Source organism: Gadus macrocephalus, chromosome 4 (assembly GCF_031168955.1).
Source record: "Gadus macrocephalus chromosome 4, ASM3116895v1".
NCBI lineage: Eukaryota > Metazoa > Chordata > Actinopteri > Gadiformes > Gadidae > Gadus > Gadus macrocephalus.
This window is the reverse complement of record NC_082385.1, coordinates 23,868,619-23,893,888: the sequence shown is the minus strand read 5'-3', so window position 1 is coordinate 23,893,888 and position 25,270 is coordinate 23,868,619. Positions and strand designations below refer to the sequence as shown.

The 25,270-nt window shown below is 46.7% G+C and overlaps 14 non-coding genes across 14 annotated transcripts; 10 read left to right on the top strand and 4 right to left on the bottom strand.

Annotated features, from left to right (window-relative positions):
• Nucleotides 1-1,043: 1,043 nt before the first annotated feature.
• trnad-guc (transfer RNA aspartic acid (anticodon GUC)) lies at nt 1,044-1,115 on the top strand. Its single transcript has one exon. It is a non-coding gene; the product is annotated as a tRNA-Asp (tRNA).
• A 3,412-nt stretch (nt 1,116-4,527) lies between these two features.
• On the bottom strand, nt 4,528-4,598 carry trnag-gcc (transfer RNA glycine (anticodon GCC)). Its single transcript has one exon. It is a non-coding gene; the product is annotated as a tRNA-Gly (tRNA).
• Nucleotides 4,599-5,063: 465 nt separating this feature from the next.
• trnad-guc (transfer RNA aspartic acid (anticodon GUC)) lies at nt 5,064-5,135 on the top strand. Its single transcript has one exon. It is a non-coding gene; the product is annotated as a tRNA-Asp (tRNA).
• A 932-nt stretch (nt 5,136-6,067) lies between these two features.
• On the top strand, nt 6,068-6,139 carry trnad-guc (transfer RNA aspartic acid (anticodon GUC)). Its single transcript has one exon. It is a non-coding gene; the product is annotated as a tRNA-Asp (tRNA).
• A 397-nt stretch (nt 6,140-6,536) lies between these two features.
• trnag-gcc (transfer RNA glycine (anticodon GCC)) lies at nt 6,537-6,607 on the bottom strand. Its single transcript has one exon. It is a non-coding gene; the product is annotated as a tRNA-Gly (tRNA).
• A 465-nt stretch (nt 6,608-7,072) lies between these two features.
• Nucleotides 7,073-7,144, top strand: trnad-guc (transfer RNA aspartic acid (anticodon GUC)). Its single transcript has one exon. It is a non-coding gene; the product is annotated as a tRNA-Asp (tRNA).
• Nucleotides 7,145-7,541: 397 nt separating this feature from the next.
• trnag-gcc (transfer RNA glycine (anticodon GCC)) lies at nt 7,542-7,612 on the bottom strand. Its single transcript has one exon. It is a non-coding gene; the product is annotated as a tRNA-Gly (tRNA).
• A 465-nt stretch (nt 7,613-8,077) lies between these two features.
• Nucleotides 8,078-8,149, top strand: trnad-guc (transfer RNA aspartic acid (anticodon GUC)). The gene has a single exon. It is a non-coding gene; the product is annotated as a tRNA-Asp (tRNA).
• A 397-nt stretch (nt 8,150-8,546) lies between these two features.
• Nucleotides 8,547-8,617, bottom strand: trnag-gcc (transfer RNA glycine (anticodon GCC)). Its single transcript has one exon. It is a non-coding gene; the product is annotated as a tRNA-Gly (tRNA).
• A 465-nt stretch (nt 8,618-9,082) lies between these two features.
• Nucleotides 9,083-9,154, top strand: trnad-guc (transfer RNA aspartic acid (anticodon GUC)). The gene has a single exon. It is a non-coding gene; the product is annotated as a tRNA-Asp (tRNA).
• Nucleotides 9,155-10,087: 933 nt separating this feature from the next.
• trnad-guc (transfer RNA aspartic acid (anticodon GUC)) lies at nt 10,088-10,159 on the top strand. Its single transcript has one exon. It is a non-coding gene; the product is annotated as a tRNA-Asp (tRNA).
• Nucleotides 10,160-11,092: 933 nt separating this feature from the next.
• Nucleotides 11,093-11,164, top strand: trnad-guc (transfer RNA aspartic acid (anticodon GUC)). Its single transcript has one exon. It is a non-coding gene; the product is annotated as a tRNA-Asp (tRNA).
• Nucleotides 11,165-12,097: 933 nt separating this feature from the next.
• On the top strand, nt 12,098-12,169 carry trnad-guc (transfer RNA aspartic acid (anticodon GUC)). The gene has a single exon. It is a non-coding gene; the product is annotated as a tRNA-Asp (tRNA).
• A 3,939-nt stretch (nt 12,170-16,108) lies between these two features.
• Nucleotides 16,109-16,180, top strand: trnad-guc (transfer RNA aspartic acid (anticodon GUC)). Its single transcript has one exon. It is a non-coding gene; the product is annotated as a tRNA-Asp (tRNA).
• The last annotated feature ends 9,090 nt before the right edge of the window (nt 16,181-25,270 follow it).

The following is a 25,270-nucleotide window of genomic DNA, read 5'->3' as shown; positions in this document are numbered from 1 at the left end:
AGTTCTTGGACGTGTTGAGGAATTGGAATTTACAGAGCTCCTCGTTATTATAGTGGTCAGTATCCCCGCCTGTCACGCGGGAGACCGGGGTTCAATTCCCCGACGGGGAGTTAGGGTTTTTTACCCACAGTGCCGAACACATTCAACCTGGCGTTATTTGAGATATATGAGGTGTCTGTGGGCAAGACGAGGCCATTGATAACTTGACAAGTTTAACGAAATTGCACCCACTATTCACTCTGGGACACTTTTTAGTTTGTGTCAGGATGGCCGGTCTAAGGTGCTGCGATCAGGTCACAGTCTCGTCTGGAAGTGTGGGTTTGAGTCCCACTTCTGAAGGGAGTTTTGAGGTCACCTTACGAAAAGTGAAATCACTGTCGTCAAGAACTATTTATTTCAGACGATCTGTTAAGTTAGGTTCGCCCGCTCAGTTTGATGTTCCATGAGATGTGACCATTCACACACTGTGTTTAAGTTGCGTTTTAAGAATTCATAATAATTATGCACTGCATTGGCCGGGAATCGAACCCGGGCCTCGCGCGAGGCAGGCGAGAATTCTACCATTGAACCACCAATGCTCGCTTTTAGTCCCACTTTGGCTCACAAAATCCTCTCAAGACACATTTCCACCTGCAGGACTCATAGTGCTTGCTCACTTTAAGAAATACTAGAACACCACAGCCCCTCATTAGTACAGTGGTCAGTATCCATTGGCCATGCATGAAACCAGGAATGTGAAGATTCTTGGTTTAACTCAGTCCGAACGAAAAGAGCCAATTTGTTTTGGTCACGCAAATGACCCAGCCTTATACCTTTGCCTGCAAGCAGCCAGAGATTCAGCAGCAGGTGCACTACAATGCAGCCCAGATACTTTCCAATGTTGCAGACCAGGGCTTCATGCATGACAGGTAATTCTACCAATGAAACACCAACGCTTGTTAGCTCAAGAAGTTGTGCCCCCAGAAATGAATAGGTCAGACTCACGTTTCCACTTGTAGACGTCAAAGTTCTTGGACGTGTTGAGGAATTGGAATTTACAGAGCTCCTCGTTAGTATAGTGGTCAGTATCCCCGCCTGTCACGCGGGAGACCGGGGTTCAATTCCCCGACGGGGAGTTAGGGATTTTTACCCACAGTGCCGAACACATTCAACCTGGCGTTATTTGAGATGCATGAGGTGTCTGTGGGCAAGACGAGGCCATTGATAACTTGACAAGTTTAACGAAATTGCACCCACTATTCACTCTGGGACACTTTTTAGTTTGTGTCAGGATGGCCGGTCTAAGGTGCTGCGATCAGGTCGCAGTCTCGTCTGGAAGTGTGGGTTTGAGTCCCACTTCTGAAGGGAGTTTTGAGGTCACCTTACGAAAAGTGAAATCACTGTCGTCAAGAACTATTTATTTCAGACGATCTGTTAAGTTAGGTTCGCCCGCTCAGTTTGATGTTCCATGAGATGTGACCATTCACACACTGTGTTTAAGTTGCGTTTTAAGAATTCATAATAATTATGCACTACATTGGCCGGGAATCGAACCCGGGCCTCGCGCGAGGCAGGCGAGAATTCTACCATTGAACCACCAATGCTCGCTTTTAGTCCCACTTTGGCTCACAAAATCCTCTCAAGACACATTTCCACCTGCAGGACTCATAGTGCTTGCTCACTTTAAGAAATACTAGAACACCACAGCCCCTCATTAGTACAGTGGTCAGTATCCTTTGGCCATGCATGAAACCAGGAATGTGAAGATTCTTGGTTTAACTCAGTCCGAACGAAAAGAGCCAATTTGTTTTGGTCACGCAAATGACCCAGCCTTATACCTTTGCCTGCAATCAGCCAGAGATTCAGCAGCAGGTGCACTACAATGCAGCCCAGATACTTTCCAATGTTGCAGACCAGGGCTTCATGCATGACAGGTAATTCTACCAATGAAACACCAACGCTTGTTAGCTCAAGAAGTTGTGCCCCCAGAAATGAATAGGTCAGACTCACGTTTCCACCTGTAGTCTTCAAAGTTCTTGGATGTGTTGAGGAACGTAAATCCACAGAGTTCCTCGTTAGTATAGTGGTCAGTATCCCCGCCTGTCACGCGGGAGACCGGGGTTCAATTCCCCGACAGGGAGTTAGGGATTTTTACCCACAGTGCCGAACACATTCAACCTGGCGTTATTTGAGATGCATGAGGTGTCTGTGGGCAAGACGAGGCCATTGATAACTTGACAAGTTTAACGAAATTGCACCCACTATTCACTCTGGGACACTTTTTAGTTTGTGTCAGGATGGCCGGTCTAAGGTGCTGCGATCAGGTCACAGTCTCGTCTGGAAGTGTGGGTTTGAGTCCCACTTCTGAAGGGAGTTTTGAGGTCACCTTACGAAAAGTGAAATCACTGTCGTCAAGAACTATTTATTTCAGACGATCTGTTAAGTTAGGTTCGCCCGCTCAGTTTGATGTTCCATGAGATGTGACCATTCACACACTGTGTTTAAGTTGCGTTTTAAGAATTCATAATAATTATGCACTGCATTGGCCGGGAATCGAACCCGGGCCTCGCGCGAGGCAGGCGAGAATTCTACCATTGAACCACCAATGCTCGCTTTTAGTCCCACTTTGGCTCACAAAATCCTCTCAAGACACATTTCCACCTGCAGGACTCATAGTGCTTGCTCACTTTAAGAAATACTAGAACACCACAGCCCCTCATTAGTACAGTGGTCAGTATCCTTTGGCCATGCATGAAACCAGGAATGTGAAGATTCTTGGTTTAACTCAGTCCGAACGAAAAGAGCCAATTTGTTTTGGTCACGCAAATGACCCAGCCTTATACCTTTGCCTGCAATCAGCCAGAGATTCAGCAGCAGGTGCACTACAATGCAGCCCAGATACTTTCCAATGTTGCAGACCAGGGCTTCATGCATGACAGGTAATTCTACCAATGAAACACCAACGCTTGTTAGCTCAAGAAGTTGTGCCCCCAGAAATGAATAGGTCAGACTCACGTTTCCACCTGTAGACGTCAAAGTTCTTGGACGTGTTGAGGAATTGGAATTTACAGAGCTCCTCGTTAGTTTAGTGGTCAGTATCCCCGCCTGTCACGCGGGAGACCGGGGTTCAATTCCCCGACGGGGAGTTAGGGATTTTTACCCACAGTGCCGAACACATTCAACCTGGCGTTATTTGAGATGCATGAGGTGTCTGTGGGCAAGACGAGGCCATTGATAACTTGACAAGTTTAACGAAATTGAACCCACTATTCACTCTGGGACACTTTTTAGTTTGTGTCAGGATGGCCGGTCTAAGGTGCTGCGATCAGGTCGCAGTCTCGTCTGGAAGTGTGGGTTTGAGTCCCACTTCTGAAGGGAGTTTTGAGGTCACCTTACGAAAAGTGAAATCACTGTCGTCAAGAACTATTTATTTCAGACGATCTGTTAAGTTAGGTTTGCCCGCTCAGTTTGATGTTCCATGAGATGTGACCATTCACACACTGTGTTTAAGTTGCGTTTTAAGAATTCATAATAATTATGCACTGCATTGGCCGGGAATCGAACCCGGGCCTCGCGCGAGGCAGGCGAGAATTCTACCATTGAACCACCAATGCTCGCGTTTAGTCCCACTTTGGCTCACAAAATCCTCTCAAGACACATTTCCACCTGCAGGACTCATAGTGCTTGCTCACTTTAAGAAATACTAGAACACCACAGCCCCTCATTAGTACAGTGGTCAGTATCCATTGGCCATGCATGAAACCAGGAATGTGAAGATTCTTGGTTTAACTCAGTCCGAACGAAAAGAGCCAATTTGTTTTGGTCACGCAAATGACCCAGCCTTATACCTTTGCCTGCAATCAGCCAGAGATTCAGCAGCAGGTGCACTACAATGCAGCCCAGATACTTTCCAATGTTGCAGACCAGGGCTTCATGCATGACAGGTAATTCTACCAATGAAACACCAACGCTTGTTAGCTCAAGAAGTTGTGCCCCCAGAAATGAATAGGTCAGACTCACGTTTCCACTTGTAGACGTCAAAGTTCTTGGACGTGTTGAGGAATTGGAATTTACAGAGCTCCTCGTTAGTCTAGTGGTCAGTATCCCCGCCTGTCACGCGGGAGACCGGGGTTCAATTCCCCGACGGGGAGTTAGGGATTATTACCCACAGTGCCGAACACATTCAACCTGGCGTTATTTGAGATGCATGAGGTGTCTGTGGGCAAGACGAGGCCATTGATAACTTGACAAGTTTAACGAAATTGCACCCACTATTCACTCTGGGACACTTTTTAGTTTGTGTCAGGATGGCCGGTCTAAGGTGCTGCGATCAGGTCACAGTCTCGTCTGGAAGTGTGGGTTTGAGTCCCACTTCTGAAGGGAGTTTTGAGGTCATCTTACGAAAAGTGAAATCACTGTCGTCAAGAACTATTTATTTCAGACGATCTGTTAAGTTAGGTTCGCCCGCTCAGTTTGATGTTCCATGAGATGTGACAATTCACACATTGTGTTTAAGTTGCGTTTTAAGAATTCATAATAATTATGCACTGCATTGGCCGGGAATCGAACCCGGGCCTCCCGCGTGGCAGGCGAGAATTCTACCACTGAACCACCAATGCTCCCTTTTAGTCCCACTTTGGCTCACAAAATCCTCTCAAGACACATTTCCACCTGCAGGACTCATAGTGCTTGCTCACTTTAAGAAATACTAGAACACCACAGCCCCTCATTAGTACAGTGGTCAGTATCCATTGGCCATGCATGAAACCAGGAATGTGAAGATTCTTGGTTTAACTCAGTCCGAACGAAAAGAGCCAATTTGTTTTGGTCACGCAAATGACCCAGCCTTATACCTTTGCCTGCAATCAGCCAGAGATTCAGCAGCAGGTGCACTACAATGCAGCCCAGATACTTTCCAATGTTGCAGACCAGGGCTTCATGCATGACAGGTAATTCTACCAATGAAACACCAACGCTTGTTAGCTCAAGAAGTTGTGCCCCCAGAAATGAATAGGTCAGACTCACGTTTCCACTTGTAGACGTCAAAGTTCTTGGACGTGTTGAGGAATTGGAATTTACAGAGCTCCTCGTTAGTATAGTGGTCAGTATCCCCGCCTGTCACGCGGGAGACCGGGGTTCAATTCCCCGACGGGGAGTTAGGGATTTTTACCCACAGTGCCGAACACATTTACCTGGCGTTATTTGAGATGCATGAGGTGTCTGTGGGCAAGACGAGGCCATTGATAACTTGACAAGTTTAACGAAATTGAACCCACTATTCACTCTGGGACACTTTTTAGTTTGTGTCAGGATGGCCGGTCTAAGGTGCTGCGATCAGGTCGCAGTCTCGTCTGGAAGTGTGGGTTTGAGTCCCACTTCTGAAGGGAGTTTTGAGGTCACCTTACGAAAAGTGAAATCACTGTCGTCAAGAACTATTTATTTCAGACGATCTGTTAAGTTAGGTTTGCCCGCTCAGTTTGATGTTCCATGAGATGTGACCATTCACACACTGTGTTTAAGTTGCGTTTTAAGAATTCATAATAATTATGCACTGCATTGGCCGGGAATCGAACCCGGGCCTCGCGCGAGGCAGGCGAGAATTCTACCATTGAACCACCAATGCTCGCTTTTAGTCCCACTTTGGCTCACAAAATCCTCTCAAGACACATTTCCACCTGCAGGACTCATAGTGCTTGCTCACTTTAAGAAATACTAGAACACCACAGCCCCTCATTAGTACAGTGGTCAGTATCCATTGGCCATGCATGAAACCAGGAATGTGAAGATTCTTGGTTTAACTCAGTCCGAACGAAAAGAGCCAATTTGTTTTGGTCACGCAAATGACCCAGCCTTATACCTTTGCCTGCAATCAGCCAGAGATTCAGCAGCAGGTGCACTACAATGCAGCCCAGATACTTTCCAATGTTGCAGACCAGGGCTTCATGCATGACAGGTAATTCTACCAATGAAACACCAACGCTTGTTAGCTCAAGAAGTTGTGCCCCCAGAAATGAATAGGTCAGACTCACGTTTCCACTTGTAGACGTCAAAGTTCTTGGACGTGTTGAGGAATTGGAATTTACAGAGCTCCTCGTTAGTATAGTGGTCAGTATCCCCGCCTGTCACGCGGGAGACCGGGGTTCAATTCCCCGACGGGGAGTTAGGGATTATTACCCACAGTGCCGAACACATTCAACCTGGCGTTATTTGAGATGCATGAGGTGTCTGTGGGCAAGACGAGGCCATTGATAACTTGACAAGTTTAACGAAATTGCACCCACTATTCACTCTGGGACACTTTTTAGTTTGTGTCAGGATGGCCGGTCTAAGGTGCTGCGATCAGGTCACCGTCTCGTCTGGAAGTGTGGGTTTGAGTCCCACTTCTGAAGGGAGTTTTGAGGTCATCTTACGAAAAGTGAAATCACTGTCGTCAAGAACTATTTATTTCAGACGATCTGTTAAGTTAGGTTCGCCCGCTCAGTTTGATGTTCCATGAGATGTGACAATTCACACATTGTGTTTAAGTTGCGTTTTAAGAATTCATAATAATTATGCACTGCATTGGCCGGGAATCGAACCCGGGCCTCCCGCGTGGCAGGCGAGAATTCTACCACTGAACCACCAATGCTCCCTTTTAGTCCCACTTTGGCTCACAAAATCCTCTCAAGACACATTTCCACCTGCAGGACTCATAGTGCTTGCTCACTTTAAGAAATACTAGAACACCACAGCCCCTCATTAGTACAGTGGTCAGTATCCATTGGCCATGCATGAAACCAGGAATGTGAAGATTCTTGGTTTAACTCAGTCCGAACGAAAAGAGCCAATTTGTTTTGGTCACGCAAATGACCCAGCCTTATACCTTTGCCTGCAATCAGCCAGAGATTCAGCAGCAGGTGCACTACAATGCAGCCCAGATACTTTCCAATGTTGCAGACCAGGGCTTCATGCATGACAGGTAATTCTACCAATGAAACACCAACGCTTGTTAGCTCAAGAAGTTGTGCCCCCAGAAATGAATAGGTCAGACTCACGTTTCCACTTGTAGACGTCAAAGTTCTTGGACGTGTTGAGGAATTGGAATTTACAGAGCTCCTCGTTAGTATAGTGGTCAGTATCCCCGCCTGTCACGCGGGAGACCGGGGTTCAATTCCCCGACGGGGAGTTAGGGATTTTTACCCACAGTGCCGAACACATTCAACCTGGCGTTATTTGAGATGCATGAGGTGTCTGTGGGCAAGACGAGGCCATTGATAACTTGACAAGTTTAACGAAATTGCACCCACTATTCACTCTGGGACACTTTTTAGTTTGTGTCAGGATGGCCGGTCTAAGGTGCTGCGATCAGGTCACAGTCTTGTCTGGAAGTGTGGGTTTGAGTCCCACTTCTGAAGGGAGTTTTGAGGTCATCTTACGAAAAGTGAAATCACTGTCGTCAAGAACTATTTATTTCAGACGATCTGTTAAGTTAGGTTCGCCCGCTCAGTTTGATGTTCCATGAGATGTGACAATTCACACATTGTGTTTAAGTTGCGTTTTAAGAATTCATAATAATTATGCACTGCATTGGCCGGGAATCGAACCCGGGCCTCCCGCGTGGCAGGCGAGAATTCTACCACTGAACCACCAATGCTCCCTTTTAGTCCCACTTTGGCTCACAAAATCCTCTCAAGACACATTTCCACCTGCAGGACTCATAGTGCTTGCTCACTTTAAGAAATACTAGAACACCACAGCCCCTCATTAGTACAGTGGTCAGTATCCATTGGCCATGCATGAAACCAGGAATGTGAAGATTCTTGGTTTAACTCAGTCCGAACGAAAAGAGCCAATTTGTTTTGGTCACGCAAATGACCCAGCCTTATACCTTTGCCTGCAATCAGCCAGAGATTCAGCAGCAGGTGCACTACAATGCAGCCCAGATACTTTCCAATGTTGCAGACCAGGGCTTCATGCATGACAGGTAATTCTACCAATGAAACACCAACGCTTGTTAGCTCAAGAAGTTGTGCCCCCAGAAATGAATAGGTCAGACTCACGTTTCCACTTGTAGACGTCAAAGTTCTTGGACGTGTTGAGGAATTGGAATTTACAGAGCTCCTCGTTAGTATAGTGGTCAGTATCCCCGCCTGTCACGCGGGAGACCGGGGTTCAATTCCCCGACGGGGAGTTAGGGATTATTACCCACAGTGCCGAACACATTCAACCTGGCGTTATTTGAGATGCATGAGGTGTCTGTGGGCAAGACGAGGCCATTGATAACTTGACAAGTTTAACGAAATTGCACCCACTATTCACTCTGGGACACTTTTTAGTTTGTGTCAGGATGGCCGGTCTAAGGTGCTGCGATCAGGTCACCGTCTCGTCTGGAAGTGTGGGTTTGAGTCCCACTTCTGAAGGGAGTTTTGAGGTCATCTTACGAAAAGTGAAATCACTGTCGTCAAGAACTATTTATTTCAGACGATCTGTTAAGTTAGGTTCGCCCGCTCAGTTTGATGTTCCATGAGATGTGACAATTCACACATTGTGTTTAAGTTGCGTTTTAAGAATTCATAATAATTATGCACTGCATTGGCCGGGAATCGAACCCGGGCCTCCCGCGTGGCAGGCGAGAATTCTACCACTGAACCACCAATGCTCCCTTTTAGTCCCACTTTGGCTCACAAAATCCTCTCAAGACACATTTCCACCTGCAGGACTCATAGTGCTTGCTCACTTTAAGAAATACTAGAACACCACAGCCCCTCATTAGTACAGTGGTCAGTATCCATTGGCCATGCATGAAACCAGGAATGTGAAGATTCTTGGTTTAACTCAGTCCGAACGAAAAGAGCCAATTTGTTTTGGTCACGCAAATGACCCAGCCTTATACCTTTGCCTGCAATCAGCCAGAGATTCAGCAGCAGGTGCACTACAATGCAGCCCAGATACTTTCCAATGTTGCAGACCAGGGCTTCATGCATGACAGGTAATTCTACCAATGAAACACCAACGCTTGTTAGCTCAAGAAGTTGTGCCCCCAGAAATGAATAGGTCAGACTCACGTTTCCACTTGTAGACGTCAAAGTTCTTGGACGTGTTGAGGAATTGGAATTTACAGAGCTCCTCGTTAGTATAGTGGTCAGTATCCCCGCCTGTCACGCGGGAGACCGGGGTTCAATTCCCCGACGGGGAGTTAGGGATTTTTACCCACAGTGCCGAACACATTCAACCTGGCGTTATTTGAGATGCATGAGGTGTCTGTGGGCAAGACGAGGCCATTGATAACTTGACAAGTTTAACGAAATTGCACCCACTATTCACTCTGGGACACTTTTTAGTTTGTGTCAGGATGGCCGGTCTAAGGTGCTGCGATCAGGTCACAGTCTCGTCTGGAAGTGTGGGTTTGAGTCCCACTTCTGAAGGGAGTTTTGAGGTCACCTTACGAAAAGTGAAATCACTGTCGTCAAGAACTATTTATTTCAGACGATCTGTTAAGTTAGGTTTGCCCGCTCAGTTTGATGTTCCATGAGATGTGACCATTCACACACTGTGTTTAAGTTGCGTTTTAAGAATTCATAATAATTATGCACTGCATTGGCCGGGAATCGAACCCGGGCCTCGCGCGAGGCAGGCGAGAATTCTACCATTGAACCACCAATGCTCGCATTTAGTCCCACTTTGGCTCACAAAATCCTCTCAAGACACATTTCCACCTGCAGGACTCATAGTGCTTGCTCACTTTAAGAAATACTAGAACACCACAGCCCCTCATTAGTACAGTGGTCAGTATCCATTGGCCATGCATGAAACCAGGAATGTGAAGATTCTTGGTTTAACTCAGTCCGAACGAAAAGAGCCAATTTGTTTTGGTCACGCAAATGACCCAGCCTTATACCTTTGCCTGCAATCAGCCAGAGATTCAGCAGCAGGTGCACTACAATGCAGCCCAGATACTTTCCAATGTTGCAGACCAGGGCTTCATGCATGACAGGTAATTCTACCAATGAAACACCAACGCTTGTTAGCTCAAGAAGTTGTGCCCCCAGAAATGAATAGGTCAGACTCACGTTTCCACTTGTAGACGTCAAAGTTCTTGGACGTGTTGAGGAATTGGAATTTACAGAGCTCCTCGTTAGTATAGTGGTCAGTATCCCCGCCTGTCACGCGGGAGACCGGGGTTCAATTCCCCGACGGGGAGTTAGGGATTTTTACCCACAGTGCCGAACACATTCAACCTGGCGTTATTTGAGATGCATGAGGTGTCTGTGGGCAAGACGAGGCCATTGATAACTTGACAAGTTTAACGAAATTGCACCCACTATTCACTCTGGGACACTTTTTAGTTTGTGTCAGGATGGCCGGTCTAAGGTGCTGCGATCAGGTCGCAGTCTCGTCTGGAAGTGTGGGTTTGAGTCCCACTTCTGAAGGGAGTTTTGAGGTCACCTTACGAAAAGTGAAATCACTGTCGTCAAGAACTATTTATTTCAGACGATCTGTTAAGTTAGGTTCGCCCGCTCAGTTTGATGTTCCATGAGATGTGACCATTCACACACTGTGTTTAAGTTGCGTTTTAAGAATTCATAATAATTATGCACTACATTGGCCGGGAATCGAACCCGGGCCTCGCGCGAGGCAGGCGAGAATTCTACCATTGAACCACCAATGCTCGCTTTTAGTCCCACTTTGGCTCACAAAATCCTCTCAAGACACATTTCCACCTGCAGGACTCATAGTGCTTGCTCACTTTAAGAAATACTAGAACACCACAGCCCCTCATTAGTACAGTGGTCAGTATCCTTTGGCCATGCATGAAACCAGGAATGTGAAGATTCTTGGTTTAACTCAGTCCGAACGAAAAGAGCCAATTTGTTTTGGTCACGCAAATGACCCAGCCTTATACCTTTGCCTGCAATCAGCCAGAGATTCAGCAGCAGGTGCACTACAATGCAGCCCAGATACTTTCCAATGTTGCAGACCAGGGCTTCATGCATGACAGGTAATTCTACCAATGAAACACCAACGCTTGTTAGCTCAAGAAGTTGTGCCCCCAGAAATGAATAGGTCAGACTCACGTTTCCACTTGTAGACGTCAAAGTTCTTGGACGTGTTGAGGAATTGGAATTTACAGAGCTCCTCGTTAGTATAGTGGTCAGTATCCCCGCCTGTCACGCGGGAGACCGGGGTTCAATTCCCCGACGGGGAGTTAGGGATTTTTACCCACAGTGCCGAACACATTCAACCTGGCGTTATTTGAGATGCATGAGGTGTCTGTGGGCAAGACGAGGCCATTGATAACTTGACAAGTTTAACGAAATTGCACCCACTATTCACTCTGGGACACTTTTTAGTTTGTGTCAGGATGGCCGGTCTAAGGTGCTGCGATCAGGTCACAGTCTCGTCTGGAAGTGTGGGTTTGAGTCCCACTTCTGAAGGGAGTTTTGAGGTCACCTTACGAAAAGTGAAATCACTGTCGTCAAGAACTATTTATTTCAGACGATCTGTTAAGTTAGGTTCGCCCGCTCAGTTTGATGTTCCATGAGATGTGACCATTCACACACTGTGTTTAAGTTGCGTTTTAAGAATTCATAATAATTATGCACTGCATTGGCCGGGAATCGAACCCGGGCCTCGCGCGAGGCAGGCGAGAATTCTACCATTGAACCACCAATGCTCGCTTTTAGTCCCACTTTGGCTCACAAAATCCTCTCAAGACACATTTCCACCTGCAGGACTCATAGTGCTTGCTCACTTTAAGAAATACTAGAACACCACAGCCCCTCATTAGTACAGTGGTCAGGATCCATTGGCCATGCATGAAACCAGGAATGTGAAGATTCTTGGTTTAACTCAGTCCGAACGAAAAGAGCCAATTTGTTTTGGTCACGCAAATGACCCAGCCTTATACCTTTGCCTGCAAGCAGCCAGAGATTCAGCAGCAGGTGCACTACAATGCAGCCCAGATACTTTCCAATGTTGCAGACCAGGGCTTCATGCATGACAGGTAATTCTACCAATGAAACACCAACGCTTGTTAGCTCAAGAAGTTGTGCCCCCAGAAATGAATAGGTCAGACTCACGTTTCCACTTGTAGACGTCAAAGTTCTTGGACGTGTTGAGGAATTGGAATTTACAGAGCTCCTCGTTAGTATAGTGGTCAGTATCCCCGCCTGTCACGCGGGAGACCGGGGTTCAATTCCCCGACGGGGAGTTAGGGATTTTTACCCACAGTGCCGAACACATTCAACCTGGCGTTATTTGAGATGCATGAGGTGTCTGTGGGCAAGACGAGGCCATTGATAACTTGACAAGTTTAACGAAATTGCACCCACTATTCACTCTGGGACACTTTTTAGTTTGTGTCAGGATGGCCGGTCTAAGGTGCTGCGATCAGGTCGCAGTCTCGTCTGGAAGTGTGGGTTTGAGTCCCACTTCTGAAGGGAGTTTTGAGGTCACCTTACGAAAAGTGAAATCACTGTCGTCAAGAACTATTTATTTCAGACGATCTGTTAAGTTAGGTTCGCCCGCTCAGTTTGATGTTCCATGAGATGTGACCATTCACACACTGTGTTTAAGTTGCGTTTTAAGAATTCATAATAATTATGCACTGCATTGGCCGGGAATCGAACCCGGGCCTCGCGCGAGGCAGGCGAGAATTCTACCATTGAACCACCAATGCTCGCTTTTAGTCCCACTTTGGCTCACAAAATCCTCTCAAGACACATTTCCACCTGCAGGACTCATAGTGCTTGCTCACTTTAAGAAATACTAGAACACCACAGCCCCTCATTAGTACAGTGGTCAGGATCCATTGGCCATGCATGAAACCAGGAATGTGAAGATTCTTGGTTTAACTCAGTCCGAACGAAAAGAGCCAATTTGTTTTGGTCACGCAAATGACCCAGCCTTATACCTTTGCCTGCAAGCAGCCAGAGATTCAGCAGCAGGTGCACTACAATGCAGCCCAGATACTTTCCAATGTTGCAGACCAGGGCTTCATGCATGACAGGTAATTCTACCAATGAAACACCAACGCTTGTTAGCTCAAGAAGTTGTGCCCCCAGAAATGAATAGGTCAGACTCACGTTTCCACTTGTAGACGTCAAAGTTCTTGGACGTGTTGAGGAATTGGAATTTACAGAGCTCCTCGTTAGTATAGTGGTCAGTATCACCGCCTGTCACGCGGGAGACCGGGGTTCAATTCCCCGACGGGGAGTTAGGGATTTTTACCCACAGTGCCGAACACATTCAACCTGGCGTTATTTGAGATGCATGAGGTGTCTGTGGGCAAGACGAGGCCATTGATAACTTGACAAGTTTAACGAAATTGCACCCACTATTCACACTGGGACACTTTTTAGTTTGTGTCAGGATGGCCGGTCTAAGGTGCTGCGATCAGGTCACAGTCTCGTCTGGAAGTGTGGGTTTGAGTCCCACTTCTGAAGGGAGTTTTGAGGTCACCTTACGAAAAGTGAAATCACTGTCGTCAAGAACTATTTATTTCAGACGATCTGTTAAATTAGGTTTGCCCGCTCAGTTTGATGTTCCATGAGATGTGACAATTCACACATTGTGTTTAAGTTGCGTTTTAAGAATTCATAATAATTATGCACTGCATTGGCCGGGAATCGAACTCGGGCCTCCCGCGTGGCAGGCGAGAATTCTACCACTGAACCACCAATGCTCCCTATTAGTCCCACTTTGGCTCACAAAATCCTCTCAAGACACATTTCCACCTGCAGGACTCATAGTGCTTGCTCACTTTAAGAAATACTAGAACACCACAGCCCCTCATTAGTACAGTGGTCAGTATCCATTGGCCATGCATGAAACCAGGAATGTGAAGATTCTTGGTTTAACTCAGTCCGAACGAAAAGAGCCAATTTGTTTTGGTGACGCAAATGACCCAGCCTTCTACCTTTGCCTGCAATCAGCCAGAGATTCAGCAGCAGGTGCACTACAATGCAGCCCAGATACTTTCCAATGTTGCAGACCAGGGCTTCATGCATGACAGGTAATTCTACCAATGAAACACCAACGCTTGTTAGCTCAAGAAGTTGTGCCCCCAGAAATGAATAGGTCAGACTCACGTTTCCACCTGTAGCCTTCAAAGTTCTTGGACGTGTTGAGGAACGTATATCCACAGAGTTCCTCGTTAGTATAGCGGTCAGTATCCCCGCCTGTCACGCGGTAGACCGGGGTTCAATTCCCCGATGGGGAGTTAGGGATATTTACCCACAGTGCCGAACACATTCAACCTGGTGTTATTTGAGGTGTCTGTGGGCAAGACGAGGTCATTGATAACTTGACAAGTTTAACGAAATTGAACCCACTGTTCACTCTGGTACACTTTTTAGTTTGTGTCAGGATGGCCGGTCTAAGGTGCTGCGATCAGGTCGCAGTCTCGTCTGGAAGTGTGGGTTTGAGTCCCACTTCTGAAGGGAGTTTTGAGGTCACCTTACGAAAAGTGAAATCACTGTCGTCAAGAACTATTTATTTCAGACGATCTGTTAAGTTAGGTTCGCCCGCTCAGTTTGATGTTCCATGAGATGTGACCATTCACACACTGTGTTTAAGTTGCGTTTTAAGAATTCATAATAATTATGCACTACATTGGCCGGGAATCGAACCCGGGCCTCGCGCGAGGCAGGCGAGAATTCTACCATTGAACCACCAATGCTCGCTTTTAGTCCCACTTTGGCTCACAAAATCCTCTCAAGACACATTTCCACCTGCAGGACTCATAGTGCTTGCTCACTTTAAGAAATACTAGAACACCACAGCCCCTCATTAGTACAGTGGTCAGTATCCTTTGGCCATGCATGAAACCAGGAATGTGAAGATTCTTGGTTTAACTCAGTCCGAACGAAAAGAGCCAATTTGTTTTGGTCACGCAAATGACCCAGCCTTATACCTTTGCCTGCAATCAGCCAGAGATTCAGCAGCAGGTGCACTACAATGCAGCCCAGATACTTTCCAATGTTGCAGACCAGGGCTTCATGCATGACAGGTAATTCTACCAATGAAACACCAACGCTTGTTAGCTCAAGAAGTTGTGCCCCCAGAAATGAATAGGTCAGACTCACGTTTCCACCTGTAGACGTCAAAGTTCTTGGACGTGTTGAGGAATTGGAATTTACAGAGCTCCTCGTTAGTTTAGTGGTCAGTATCCCCGCCTGTCATGCGGGAGACCGGGGTTCAATTCCCCGACGGGGAGTTAGGGATTTTTACCCACAGTGCCGAACACATTCAACCTGGCGTTATTTGAGATGCATGAGGTGTCTGTGGGCAAGACGAGGCCATTGATAACTTGACAAGTTTAACGAAATTGAACCCACTATTCACTCTGGGACACTTTTTAGTTTGTGACAGGATGGCCGGTCTAAGGTGCTGCGATCAGGTCGCAGTCTCGTCTGGAAGTGTGGGTTTGAGTCCCACTTCTGAAGGGAGTTTTGAGGTCACCTTACGAAAAGTGAAATCACTGTCGTCAAGAACTATTTATTTCAGACGATCTGTTAAGTTAGGTTTGCCCGCTCAGTTTGATGTTCCATGAGATGTGACCATTCACACACTGTGTTTAAGTTGCGTTTTAAGAATTCATAATAATTATGCACTGCATTGGCCGGGAATCGAACCCGGGCCTCGCGCGAGGCAGGCGAGAATTCTACCATTGAACCACCAATGCTCGCTTTTAGTCCCACTTTGGCTCACAAAATCCTCTCAAGACACATTTCCACCTGCAGGACTCATAGTGCTTGCTCACTTTAAGAAATACTAGAACACCACAGCCCCTCATTAGTACAGTGGTCAGTATCCATTGGCCATGCATGAAACCAGGAATGTGAAGATTCTTGGTTTAACTCAGTCCGAACGAAAAGAGCCAATTTATTTTGGTCACGCAAATGACCCAGCCTTATACCTTTGCCTGCAATCAGCCAGAGATTCAGCAGCAGGTGCACTACAATGCAGCCCAGATACTTTCCAATGTTGCAGACCAGGGCTTCATGCATGACAGGTAATTCTACCAATGAAACACCAACGCTTGTTAGCTCAAGAAGTTGTGCCCCCAGAAATGAATAGGTCAGACTCACGTTTCCACCTGTAGACGTCAAAGTTCTTGGACGTGTTGAGGAATTGGAATTTACAGAGTTCCTCGTTAGTATAGTGGTCAGTATCCCCGCCTGTCACGCGGGAGACCGGGGTTCAATTCCCCGACGGGGAGTTAGGGATTTTTACCCACAGTGCCGAACACATTCAACCTGGCGTTATTTGAGATGCATGAGGTGTCTGTGGGCAAGACGAGGCCATTGATAACTTGACAAGTTTAACGAAATTGAACCCACTATTCACTCTGGGACACTTTTTAGTTTGTGACAGGATGGCCGGTCTAAGGTGCTGCGATCAGGTCGCAGTCTCGTCTGGAAGTGTGGGTTTGAGTCCCACTTCTGAAGGGAGTTTTGAGGTCACCTTACGAAAAGTGAAATCACTGTCGTCAAGAACTATTTATTTCAGACGATCTGTTAAGTTAGGTTTGCCCGCTCAGTTTGATGTTCCATGAGATGTGACCATTCACACACTGTGTTTAAGTTGCGTTTTAAGAATTCATAATAATTATGCACTGCATTGGCCGGGAATCGAACCCGGGCCTCGCGCGAGGCAGGCGAGAATTCTACCATTGAACCACCAATGCTCGCTTTTAGTCCCACTTTGGCTCACAAAATCCTCTCAAGACACATTTCCACCTGCAGGACTCATAGTGCTTGCTCACTTTAAGAAATACTAGAACACCACAGCCCCTCATTAGTACAGTGGTCAGTATCCATTGGCCATGCATGAAACCAGGAATGTGAAGATTCTTGGTTTAACTCAGTCCGAACGAAAAGAGCCAATTTATTTTGGTCACGCAAATGACCCAGCCTTATACCTTTGCCTGCAATCAGCCAGAGATTCAGCAGCAGGTGCACTACAATGCAGCCCAGATACTTTCCAATGTTGCAGACCAGGGCTTCATGCATGACAGGTAATTCTACCAATGAAACACCAACGCTTGTTAGCTCAAGAAGTTGTGCCCCCAGAAATGAATAGGTCAGACTCACGTTTCCACTTGTAGACGTCAAAGTTCTTGGACGTGTTGAGGAATTGGAATTTACAGAGCTCCTCGTTAGTATAGTGGTCAGTATCCCCGCCTGTCACGCGGGAGACCGAGGTTCAATTCCCCGACGGGGAGTTAGGGATTTTTACCCACAGTGCCGAACACATTCAACCTGGCGTTATTTGAGATGCATGAGGTGTCTGTGGGCAAGACGAGGCCATTGATAACTTGACAAGTTTAACGAAATTGCACCCACTATTCACTCTGGGACACTTTTTAGTTTGTGTCAGGATGGCCGGTCTAAGGTGCTGCGATCAGGTCACAGTCTCGTCTGGAAGTGTGGGTTTGAGTCCCACTTCTGAAGGGAGTTTTGAGGTCACCTTACGAAAAGTGAAATCACTGTCGTCAAGAACTATTTATTTCAGACGATCTGTTAAGTTAGGTTCGCCCGCTCAGTTTGATGTTCCATGAGATGTGACAATTCACACATTGTGTTTAAGTTGCGTTTTAAGAATTCATAATAATTATGCACTGCATTGGCCGGGAATCGAACCCGGGCCACCCGCGTGGCAGGCGAGAATTCTACCACTGAACCACCAATGCTCCCTTTTAGTCCCACTTTGGCTCACAAAATCCTCTCAAGACACATTTCCACCTGCAGGACTCATAGTGCTTGCTCACTTTAAGAAATACTAGAACACCACAGCCCCTCATTAGTACAGTGGTCAGTATCCATTGGCCATGCATGAAACCAGGAATGTGAAGATTCTTGGTTTAACTCAGTCCGAACGAAAAGAGCCAATTTATTTTGGTCACGCAAATGACCCAGCCTTATACCTTTGCCTGCAATCAGCCAGAGATTCAGCAGCAGGTGCACTACAATGCAGCCCAGATACTTTCCAATGTTGCAGACCAGGGCTTCATGCATGACAGGTAATTCTACCAATGAAACACCAACGCTTGTTAGCTCAAGAAGTTGTGCCCCCAGAAATGAATAGGTCAGACTCACGTTTCCACTTGTAGACGTCAAAGTTCTTGGACGTGTTGAGGAATTGGAATTTACAGAGCTCCTCGTTAGTATAGTGGTCAGTATCCCCGCCTGTCACGCGGGAGACCGAGGTTCAATTCCCCGACGGGGAGTTAGGGATTTTTACCCACAGTGCCGAACACATTCAACCTGGCGTTATTTGAGATGCATGAGGTGTCTGTGGGCAAGACGAGGCCATTGATAACTTGACAAGTTTAACGAAATTGCACCCACTATTCACTCTGGGACACTTTTTAGTTTGTGTCAGGATGGCCGGTCTAAGGTGCTGCGATCAGGTCACAGTCTCGTCTGGAAGTGTGGGTTTGAGTCCCACTTCTGAAGGGAGTTTTGAGGTCACCTTACGAAAAGTGAAATCACTGTCGTCAAGAACTATTTATTTCAGACGATCTGTTAAGTTAGGTTCGCCCGCTCAGTTTGATGTTCCATGAGATGTGACAATTCACACATTGTGTTTAAGTTGCGTTTTAAGAATTCATAATAATTATGCACTGCATTGGCCGGGAATCGAACCCGGGCCACCCGCGTGGCAGGCGAGAATTCTACCACTGAACCACCAATGCTCCCTTTTAGTCCCACTTTGGCTCACAAAATCCTCTCAAGACACATTTCCACCTGCAGGACTCATAGTGCTTGCTCACTTTAAGAAATACTAGAACACCACAGCCCCTCATTAGTACAGTGGTCAGTATCCATTGGCCATGCATGAAACCAGGAATGTGAAGATTCTTGGTTTAACTCAGTCCGAACGAAAAGAGCCAATTTGTTTTGGTCACGCAAATGACCCAGCCTTCTACCTTTGCCTGCAATCAGCCAGAGATTCAGCAGCAGGTGCACTACAATGCAGCCCAGATACTTTCCAATGTTGCAGACCAGGGCTTCATGCATGACAGGTAATTCTACCAATGAAACACCAACGCTTGTTAGCTCAAGAAGTTGTGCCCCCAGAAATGAATAGGTCAGACTCACGTTTCCACCTGTAGTCTTCAAAGTTCTTGGACGTGTTGAGGAACGTAAATTCACAGAGTTCCTCGTTAGTATAGTGGTCAGTATCCCCGCCTGTCACGCGGGAGACCGGGGTTCAATTCCCCGATGGGGAGTTAGGGATATTTACCCACAGTGCCGAACACATTCAACCTGGCGTTATTTGAGGTGTCTGTGGGCAAGACGAGGTCATTGATAACTTGACAAGTTTAACGAAATTGAACCCACTGTTCACTCTGGTACACTTTTTAGTTTGTGTCAGGATGGCCGGTCTAAGGTGCTGCGATCAGGTCGCAGTCTCGTCTGGAAGTGTGGGTTTGAGTCCCACTTCTGAAGGGAGTTTTGAGGTCACCTTACGAAAAGTGAAATCACTGTCGTCAAGAACTATTTATTTCAGACGATCTGTTAAGTTAGGTTCGCCCGCTCAGTTTGATGTTCCATGAGATGTGACCATTCACACACTGTGTTTAAGTTGCGTTTTAAGAATTCATAATAATTATGCACTGCATTGGCCGGGAATCGAACCCGGGCCTCGCGCGAGGCAGGCGAGAATTCTACCATTGAACCACCAATGCTCGCTTTTAGTCCCACTTTGGCTCACAAAATCCTCTCAAGACACATTTCCACCTGCAGGACTCATAGTGCTTGCTCACTTTAAGAAATACTAGAACACCACAGCCCCTCATTAGTACAGTGGTCAGTATCCTTTGGCCATGCATGAAACCAGGAATGTGAAGATTCTTGGTTTAACTCAGTCCGAACGAAAAGAGCCAATTTGTTTTGGTCACGCAAATGACCCAGCCTTATACCTTTGCCTGCAATCAGCCAGAGATTCAGCAGCAGGTGCACTACAATGCAGCCCAGATACTTTCCAATGTTGCAGACCAGGGCTTCATGCATGACAGGTAATTCTACCAATGAAACACCAACGCTTGTTAGCTCAAGAAGTTGTGCCCCCAGAAATGAATAGGTCAGACTCACGTTTCCACCTGTAGACGTCAAAGTTCTTGGACGTGTTGAGGAATTGGAATTTACAGAGCTCCTCGTTAGTTTAGTGGTCAGTATCCCCGCCTGTCATGCGGGAGACCGGGGTTCAATTCCCCGACGGGGAGTTAGGGATATTTACCCACAGTGCCGAACACATTCAACCTGGCGTTATTTGAGATGCATGAGGTGTCTGTGGGCAAGACGAGGCCATTGATAACTTGACAAGTTTAACGAAATTGAACCCACTATTCACTCTGGGACACTTTTTAGTTTGTGACAGGATGGCCGGTCTAAGGTGCTGCGATCAGGTCGCAGTCTCGTCTGGAAGTGTGGGTTTGAGTCCCACTTCTGAAGGGAGTTTTGAGGTCACCTTACGAAAAGTGAAATCACTGTCGTCAAGAACTATTTATTTCAGACGATCTGTTAAGTTAGGTTTGCCCGCTCAGTTTGATGTTCCATGAGATGTGACCATTCACACACTGTGTTTAAGTTGCGTTTTAAGAATTCATAATAATTATGCACTGCATTGGCCGGGAATCGAACCCGGGCCTCGCGCGAGGCAGGCGAGAATTCTACCATTGAACCACCAATGCTCGCTTTTAGTCCCACTTTGGCTCACAAAATCCTCTCAAGACACATTTCCACCTGCAGGACTCATAGTGCTTGCTCACTTTAAGAAATACTAGAACACCACAGCCCCTCATTAGTACAGTGGTCAGTATCCATTGGCCATGCATGAAACCAGGAATGTGAAGATTCTTGGTTTAACTCAGTCCGAACGAAAAGAGCCAATTTATTTTGGTCACGCAAATGACCCAGCCTTATACCTTTGCCTGCAATCAGCCAGAGATTCAGCAGCAGGTGCACTACAATGCAGCCCAGATACTTTCCAATGTTGCAGACCAGGGCTTCATGCATGACAGGTAATTCTACCAATGAAACACCAACGCTTGTTAGCTCAAGAAGTTGTGCCCCCAGAAATGAATAGGTCAGACTCACGTTTCCACTTGTAGACGTCAAAGTTCTTGGACGTGTTGAGGAATTGGAATTTACAGAGCTCCTCGTTAGTATAGTGGTCAGTATCCCCGCCTGTCACGCGGGAGACCGAGGTTCAATTCCCCGACGGGGAGTTAGGGATATTTACCCACAGTGCCGAACACATTCAACCTGGCGTTATTTGAGATGCATGAGGTGTCTGTGGGCAAGACGAGGCCATTGATAACTTGACAAGTTTAACGAAATTGCACCCACTATTCACTCTGGGACACTTTTTAGTTTGTGTCAGGATGGCCGGTCTAAGGTGCTGCGATCAGGTCACAGTCTCGTCTGGAAGTGTGGGTTTGAGTCCCACTTCTGAAGGGAGTTTTGAGGTCACCTTACGAAAAGTGAAATCACTGTCGTCAAGAACTATTTATTTCAGACGATCTGTTAAGTTAGGTTCGCCCGCTCAGTTTGATGTTCCATGAGATGTGACAATTCACACATTGTGTTTAAGTTGCGTTTTAAGAATTCATAATAATTATGCACTGCATTGGCCGGGAATCGAACCCGGGCCACCCGCGTGGCAGGCGAGAATTCTACCACTGAACCACCAATGCTCCCTTTTAGTCCCACTTTGGCTCACAAAATCCTCTCAAGACACATTTCCACCTGCAGGACTCATAGTGCTTGCTCACTTTAAGAAATACTAGAACACCACAGCCCCTCATTAGTACAGTGGTCAGTATCCATTGGCCATGCATGAAACCAGGAATGTGAAGATTCTTGGTTTAACTCAGTCCGAACGAAAAGAGCCAATTTATTTTGGTCACGCAAATGACCCAGCCTTATACCTTTGCCTGCAATCAGCCAGAGATTCAGCAGCAGGTGCACTACAATGCAGCCCAGATACTTTCCAATGTTGCAGACCAGGGCTTCATGCATGACAGGTAATTCTACCAATGAAACACCAACGCTTGTTAGCTCAAGAAGTTGTGCCCCCAGAAATGAATAGGTCAGACTCACGTTTCCACTTGTAGACGTCAAAGTTCTTGGACGTGTTGAGGAATAGGAATTTACAGAGCTCCTCGTTAGTATAGTGGTCAGTATCCCCGCCTGTCACGCGGGAGACCGAGGTTCAATTCCCCGACGGGGAGTTAGGGATTTTTACCCACAGTGCCGAACACATTCAACCTGGCGTTATTTGAGATGCATGAGGTGTCTGTGGGCAAGACGAGGCCATTGATAACTTGACAAGTTTAACGAAATTGCACCCACTATTCACTCTGGGACACTTTTTAGTTTGTGTCAGGATGGCCGGTCTAAGGTGCTGCGATCAGGTCACAGTCTCGTCTGGAAGTGTGGGTTTGAGTCCCACTTCTGAAGGGAGTTTTGAGGTCACCTTACGAAAAGTGAAATCACTGTCGTCAAGAACTATTTATTTCAGACGATCTGTTAAGTTAGGTTCGCCCGCTCAGTTTGATGTTCCATGAGATGTGACAATTCACACATTGTGTTTAAGTTGCGTTTTAAGAATTCATAATAATTATGCACTGCATTGGCCGGGAATCGAACCCGGGCCACCCGCGTGGCAGGCGAGAATTCTACCACTGAACCACCAATGCTCCCTTTTAGTCCCACTTTGGCTCACAAAATCCTCTCAAGACACATTTCCACCTGCAGGACTCATAGTGCTTGCTCACTTTAAGAAATACTAGAACACCACAGCCCCTCATTAGTACAGTGGTCAGTATCCATTGGCCATGCATGAAACCAGGAATGTGAAGATTCTTGGTTTAACTCAGTCCGAACGAAAAGAGCCAATTTGTTTTGGTCACGCAAATGACCCAGCCTTCTACCTTTGCCTGCAATCAGCCAGAGATTCAGCAGCAGGTGCACTACAATGCAGCCCAGATACTTTCCAATGTTGCAGACCAGGGCTTCATGCATGACAGGTAATTCTACCAATGAAACACCAACGCTTGTTAGCTCAAGAAGTTGTGCCCCCAGAAATGAATAGGTCAGACTCACGTTTCCACTTGTAGACGTCAAAGTTCTTGGACGTGTTGAGGAATTAGAATTTACAGAGCTCCTCGTTAGTATAGTGGTCAGTATCCCCGCCTGTCACGCGGGAGACCGAGGTTCAATTCCCCGACGGGGAGTTAGGGATTTTTACCCACAGTGCCGAACACATTCAACCTGGCGTTATTTGAGATGCATGAGGTGTCTGTGGGCAAGACGAGGCCATTGATAACTTGACAAGTTTAACGAAATTGCACCCACTATTCACTCTGGGACACTTTTTAGTTTGTGTCAGGATGGCCGGTCTAAGGTGCTGCGATCAGGTCACAGTCTCGTCTGGAAGTGTGGGTTTGAGTCCCACTTCTGAAGGGAGTTTTGAGGTCACCTTACGAAAAGTGAAATCACTGTCGTCAAGAACTATTTATTTCAGACGATCTGTTAAGTTAGGTTCGCCCGCTCAGTTTGATGTTCCATGAGATGTGACAATTCACACATTGTGTTTAAGTTGCGTTTTAAGAATTCATAATAATTATGCACTGCATTGGCCGGGAATCGAACCCGGGCCACCCGCGTGGCAGGCGAGAATTCTACCACTGAACCACCAATGCTCCCTTTTAGTCCCACTTTGGCTCACAAAATCCTCTCAAGACACATTTCCACCTGCAGGACTCATAGTGCTTGCTCACTTTAAGAAATACTAGAACACCACAGCCCCTCATTAGTACAGTGGTCAGTATCCATTGGCCATGCATGAAACCAGGAATGTGAAGATTCTTGGTTTAACTCAGTCCGAACGAAAAGAGCCAATTTGTTTTGGTCACGCAAATGACCCAGCCTTCTACCTTTGCCTGCAATCAGCCAGAGATTCAGCAGCAGGTGCACTACAATGCAGCCCAGATACTTTCCAATGTTGCAGACCAGGGCTTCATGCATGACAGGTAATTCTACCAATGAAACACCAACGCTTGTTAGCTCAAGAAGTTGTGCCCCCAGAAATGAATAGGTCAGACTCACGTTTCCACCTGTAGTCTTCAAAGTTCTTGGACGTGTTGAGGAACGTAAATTCACAGAGTTCCTCGTTAGTATAGTGGTCAGTATCCCCGCCTGTCACGCGGGAGACCGGGGTTCAATTCCCCGATGGGGAGTTAGGGATATTTACCCACAGTGCCGAACACATTCAACCTGGCGTTATTTGAGGTGTCTGTGGGCAAGACGAGGTCATTGATAACTTGACAAGTTTAACGAAATTGAACCCACTGTTCACTCTGGTACACTTTTTAGTTTGTGTCAGGATGGCCGGTCTAAGGTGCTGCGATCAGGTCGCAGTCTCGTCTGGAAGTGTGGGTTTGAGTCCCACTTCTGAAGGGAGTTTTGAGGTCACCTTACGAAAAGTGAAATCACTGTCGTCAAGAACTATTTATTTCAGACGATCTGTTAAGTTAGGTTCGCCCGCTCAGTTTGATGTTCCATGAGATGTGACCATTCACACACTGTGTTTAAGTTGCGTTTTAAGAATTCATAATAATTATGCACTGCATTGGCCGGGAATCGAACCCGGGCCTCGCGCGAGGCAGGCGAGAATTCTACCATTGAACCACCAATGCTCGCTTTTAGTCCCACTTTGGCTCACAAAATCCTCTCAAGACACATTTCCACCTGCAGGACTCATAGTGCTTGCTCACTTTAAGAAATACTAGAACACCACAGCCCCTCATTAGTACAGTGGTCAGTATCCTTTGGCCATGCATGAAACCAGGAATGTGAAGATTCTTGGTTTAACTCAGTCCGAACGAAAAGAGCCAATTTGTTTTGGTCACGCAAATGACCCAGCCTTATACCTTTGCCTGCAATCAGCCAGAGATTCAGCAGCAGGTGCACTACAATGCAGCCCAGATACTTTCCAATGTTGCAGACCAGGGCTTCATGCATGACAGGTAATTCTACCAATGAAACACCAACGCTTGTTAGCTCAAGAAGTTGTGCCCCCAGAAATGAATAGGTCAGACTCACGTTTCCACCTGTAGACGTCAAAGTTCTTGGACGTGTTGAGGAATTGGAATTTACAGAGCTCCTCGTTAGTTTAGTGGTCAGTATCCCCGCCTGTCATGCGGGAGACCGGGGTTCAATTCCCCGACGGGGAGTTAGGGATTTTTACCCACAGTGCCGAACACATTCAACCTGGCGTTATTTGAGATGCATGAGGT